This window comes from Pterocles gutturalis, unplaced genomic scaffold, assembly GCF_000699245.1.
Source record: "Pterocles gutturalis isolate BGI_N339 unplaced genomic scaffold, ASM69924v1 scaffold47104, whole genome shotgun sequence".
Lineage (NCBI taxonomy): Eukaryota > Metazoa > Chordata > Aves > Pterocliformes > Pteroclidae > Pterocles > Pterocles gutturalis.
In genome coordinates, this window is record NW_010137465.1 from 1 (window position 1) to 5855 (window position 5855).

Consider the following 5855-nt stretch of genomic DNA (forward strand, 5'->3'; position numbering starts at 1 on the left):
GCTGTTGTTAAGGAGAGTGCAACGTTACCTGCTCCGTCAGTGTGAAAAATAGAATAAAAATAGAAAAAATCCTTTATTTCTATTTTGCATTCTATATTAAGACGGCTGCTGTTAGGGAGTGCAACATTACTTCCTTTGCCAGTGAGAAAACTGAAAAACGTGCCAGAGTAATTGATCTCTAATCACCATCAATAGCTACCTTCATCCCTGGCAGCTGTGGCATGTGCAGCTACTGAGACCCAGTGCTGGTTTCTGGTCCTGTCCAGGCATGACCCAGTGCAGGCAGCCAGGCTGGGCTTATGTCTCCCCCAGCTGCTTTCCTGGGGAGTGAGGAACTGCTCCCTGCATCACTTCTGCATTCGAGCCCCTCTGCATGTCACCCACGTCACTCCTCACTTGAAGATAGTCACAAGGCAGTGGCAGGATCCGTGCTCTCACAAACAGGGAGCTGGGAAACTGGGCCTTTAAAACATGAGCAGCTGCTATTCCTGAGCGGACTGTGTGTTAGTGGGGGGCTGGGACAGCCCCCTGCAAGGGGCACATCTACTCTGCCATGGATTTTGCTGCTTGTTATTCAGAGCTACCATTCTCCTAAGCATCACTCAGATTTACTACACGCAAATTCACAGCAGAAGTTAGCTGCTGTACCTCTTTATCTCCTTGCAATGCCAGTGAAAAACAGGGTTGTTCTGTGAAGATGTCACATATCTTATAGCCCTCCTGAGGCTACAGGCAATTTGGGTGGGCAGATGGCTCTCTTGAAATATGCTACTAAAGACTGGGAATGGGGAGGAATGATACAACATGGTAATTAACAAATGACGAAGGGGATCAGTAGAGCCTACAGAAATTTCCAAGCTACGTAAATAATCTATGGGGCATGGGCTTAATAGCTGAGAACACATGGGTGCTAATTGTGTATTGCTCCACCAGAATGGGAAGAAAAACCTGAGTTCATAGACCTGCCTTGGTCCGAGCCTCTGAGGGTCCAGAAATTAACTAATGGATTGCAAAGCTTGGCACAGAGTGTCCTTGCTTTGCCATCCAGGTGGTGGCAATTCTGACACCAGCTGAATCTCTCACAACCCCCACAGTTCGTATATTAACAGTTATTACAATATCTTTATACCTTTTGTGCAAAGGATCATCCAGGTTGTGAAGGGCTGTGAGTCTCTCTCTCCACCTGAACTTTCTACCCTCTTTTTGAGGCGATGTTCCTTGGATCCTCCATCCCATTTAGCGCAATGTCAGGGCACCTTCCTTATCCCTGAGGACCATGGGATCCAGGGCTGCCTGACCTCAGCAGTTCCCCCTAAATCTGCAGATCCTCTCCCTGCCTCTGTGGATATAGCTGTGCTACTTTGGCACTTTGCAAGAAGAGAGAGCAAAGGAGGGAGACAAGAGAAGGCAGCGTGCTTTCATGCTTTCCCACCCTAAGCCAGCACTGGCAGGCTGCACAGGTAGCACTCATGAAGAAGGGGAGAGCAGAGGCACAGGACAGGTAAGCCACAGACTAGTCAAGCACAAGGAATACAGCAGCATTAATGGCTACTCTTTTGGTATCATTTAGTGCTGCACACATTTGAGAACTGCAAAACTAGAATAGCAGTGGGAGAGTGAAGACTGGAACAAAAGTCCTAAGCCCCAGCAGCAAGGGTAGAGTCCTGATAGAGGCTTGTCCAATACCAGTTCTAATCTGAAATCAGGCAGGTCCAAATTCATCCCTGAAATAATACCTTTAACTTCTGCCACAGCTTAATTTGGTCCTGGGCTGCAAGAAAGCTGCTCAATGGAATGGTTTGATTTAATTTCCATCTGATCTCTCTGGTGTACACCAACTGCTTAGGTGTGGCAGTGGATGTAGTAGCATGGCCTGAAAGCACAGTTTTGGGATAAAATAAACCATCATCTTGCTGGCATGAGAAACACTGGTTTAGCTAATCCCATGATTAGAATCAGTTCTCTTTTAACACAGCACTTTCAAGAGAAAGGAAGTTAAGCATGAGAGCAAGAGAAGTGGCAAGCCTGACTCTAGAGAGACCCCAGTTTATCCCCAAGAAAGGAACAATGGCACTTTGTGAATTAATTTAGGATGCTTGGAGTAAAGCAGATCTGAAATACCACATACACTCCCTAAGACAGCTGTGCTTTCTCTGTAGGGCTCAAGTTATCAGCCTGAGACATTTCCTATTCTCTCCCAACCACAAGGATAACTGTTTCCCTTGATAAAGGAACCTGCTGTCCCGAGCACCAGACCCTACAGCTCTAACAGTGATGAATTCTCCTAAGCCTGCTTGGTCTGCCTTGTTTGCAGGTAGCCTTTGTGACAGAGAACAAACGAGCGCAGCAAAGGGCTCCCAGCAAAAATGACCGGGAGGTTAATTTTAGTGAAGTCTTAAAATGTTAGGAATTGCAAGCCTGATTCCTTGAAGCTTGAGGAGTTAACAAGCACACCCTGAGTGGTGATCTCTCCCGTCTGCTCTGTGCAGCCTTCTGGTGTTCTATTCAACTATTTCAACCCCTCTTCTAATGTTAAATTTAGCCTTTGAGACAACGTTGCTCAGCTCCTTAACACTCTCAAGCAAGGTCTTCTCTTTGTTTTCAGCTTTCAGTTCCTCTGACATCAATCTTGCCTTTTCCCTAGAATACACTTTTACATGATATTTTTAAAGTTTGCCATCACTTAACCCTGTGTGAGCAATATTACATTTACAATTATTCTACCCTGTGTAACACACTGAACTTGCTCCCTGTTTCCTTTATTCAGGGCTCTAATGCTTTTTATTTTTTTAAAAAAAACCTCCCCTGCCTCCTTCATGAATTATATTCCCCTCTCTCTCCATTTAGCCAAGATGAATGAATTTTTCCTCTGTTACGTTCTGGTTCTATAATGAGATATTCTTTCTTGATTTTCTGATGTCATCCATCCAAGACTGTGAAAAAGCATACTCTTCTGACTGTCTGGATCAGAGACATCAGAGAGTATCCTACACATCAGAGAATGAAGCCTAGAGGATTTACTGGGATGGCAGGTGGACATTGAGCTTTATTTACACAATGCCACTTTTGGGTACCCTCCATGGTCATTCCTATGAATCACGTGCTGATCGTAGCACAAGCTTCTCTGCTCAACCTTACTCACAGGCAAGCTGAGTGACTGAGAAATAATTACAGTGGTGAAAGAGGAAGGGGAAAGAGGAAGGAAATTTGAGTTGCACAAGTAGAATGAATGGAAAGGGGCAAACGCACCACAATATGGATGAACAGGCTGGGGACAGTGAAATCTGAAATGGAGGGTGTGGGTGACAGGAGAGTAGTCCACAGGGTGGCTGTGGGAAGAGGGGAACAAGAGGAGGATGTACAGTCCCTGCAGGATGGGCTGAGCAGCAGTGCAGGCACAAGCCTGTCTCTTGAGACTCTTGGGGCTTTGTTTTCAGAGTCAGGAGCTGGAGTAAGACAACTTGACACCTCCGTAGCCTCCAGAGAGCACTCAGGTGGATCTTACCAACAACTGCTGCTGTTTTCCTGCCTCCCCACAACCTCCCTCTGTCCTGCTCTGAAAGGCAAGTTATGCTTATCCTTCCAGCCAGATACCAGTAACTACTCACCAGACAGCTCCAGTTCCTGGGGACCAGCTGAAAAAAACCTCTTCCTGGAGTCACAGCTGTGCCATGTACTGCTGAGCCACTGCTTTGCTCCACCTCAGAGATGGACACACTTCATACAGTGACAGTAATACTCCTTCAGGTGAAAATGAGGTTTACAAGAGGAAAGAAGTTATTTGATAATTAATTCAAGGTGCCTGAACCCAAGATGAGAAGCACTTTTTCACTGTCAGCCAGGTGGCTCTACAGGCTTTGTTCTTTAAACCATCTATTAGCTTTTCATCCCAGACTGTCAGTCAAACAGCAGGTCCTTGAAATTATCTTACCATCTCTCCAGCAGGATATTTTTGTACAGAGGTCTTGCTGGTGGGTTTGCAAACTTTATATAAGTAGCTTCATTTACTACACCAGACTTGCTTCACTAAGGAATATAGGACAGAGCCTTTTGTTTTGCATGGGAAACACCTCTCTAGGGTTGCAATATGAAGATTCCCTCCCCTTTCTTACCTAAATGAAAATTCAAAACTAATCGCTCCTTTAAAAGGAATATAAATTATAAGAGTTTCTTTGAGCCCCCTTGTGTCTGTTACAGACAAAGCTTTCCAGATCTTACTTGCTCTTTGGTATTTATGCTTTTGTTACAAGCTTTCTCACAGCAGCGCAGATGGCTGTTTTCCTTGACTGACCGGTGCTGGAAACCTATTAAAGAGAAACTGCTGAAGACTGCCCGTTCTGAGGTTTGGTCTTGGCATGAAAACACACACAGCACTGCAGTTGTGCTCAGGCCATCAGCAGTGAAAGATAAACACAGCCATCCACTGCTCCATGCTTACACAGAATTATTTTTCTTCTTAGAAGAAAATTATGGTTATGAGCATCTTCTGCTCTGCACCTCTGCATAGAAACCGATGCATATGAGAACGTTGACTTCAGACACGAAGCACTGGTGTCTGTTCCAGAAGCTCCAGATTTTAAGGCCCACAGGAATCCTCTCTCCCCACCTACTGCATGGCACAAGACAGAAAATTCTCCCCATGAATCCTGCATCTGAGCTCAAAGCACCTGCACAGTTATATCTTCTCACTGCATCGAAGGAGTCGCCCACTTATTCTGGTGGTTAACTATCTCTTTATCATTATGAATCATTTCAACATCAAATTGTCACGGGATGCTACTTTGCGTTGGCCTGCTACACTGCAGACCCATCACATTCCATGCTTACTCCAGTGAAAGTAACTCACTTTGATCATCTTACTACTGGAGAGCTCAATTTCTCTCTCACATGGGCCTCTAATGCTTTTTCAAACAAAATGGATACTATAGTGGTTTTGGTTTGTTCTGTCTTTTTACAGAAACACTTTATTGCTGCAGTCAATAACCCTGTGTATCACACACAAATAACCAATTACAGTTTAAGAAACTAAAAATAATTCTGCAAGTGGTAATACTGAGAAAATGAACATACATGAAAGGATACAAAACTATACATTTAAGTTACTAGAAATTTACTACCTAAAAAATTCTGCAGAAGTGTGAAGTTTCTTGTATAAACTATACAACACATGCCAGTATAAGGTTGTTTCACGTTATACAATTACCTATCTACAAATATTTTATCTAAATACAAGATCAGCTGCAATTTTTTAAACAGTTATCTTCTATATAAAGACAAGTGCTTTCAGTACGTCATTGGAATATACAGACACTGCAATATCTCAAAACTAGAAAATAATCACAAAATAAAAGGTCCTGCTTAGAAGTTTTCTTTGCATATCTAATGCAACGCTGTGAAAATCTAGCCAGCAATATTTTTGCTTTTGTATTTGCCCTGTTTCACCCATATCCGAGATGAATCCAACCCAGAATCACCAACCTCCCTTTCACTGCCAGCCACAATCTCCACAGCAGACCACACCAGAAATCTGTATCTTAACATACCTCAGCTTCAGCAGAAATTTGAACCCATGTCCCACTTTGTCACAGATACTTACCCAGCCAAACACAGGGCTGAGGCAACCAGCTGCCATGCGTGGCCATACCCATGCATCACGAGGGCCATGCCAAGCACCCCTCTTCCTTACAGCACCGCCACAAGTGGGATTGATGCCCGGCTCAGTACAGGGGATTGGCAGAAGGAGGCTTGTACAGAGAGGTACTATTGCTTCCCAGCATTTCCCAGGCACACCACAGGGGGCCAGTACTTCTCTAACCCCTTGCAGGCTCAGTGTAACCTTTGTTGAATCCCTCCTG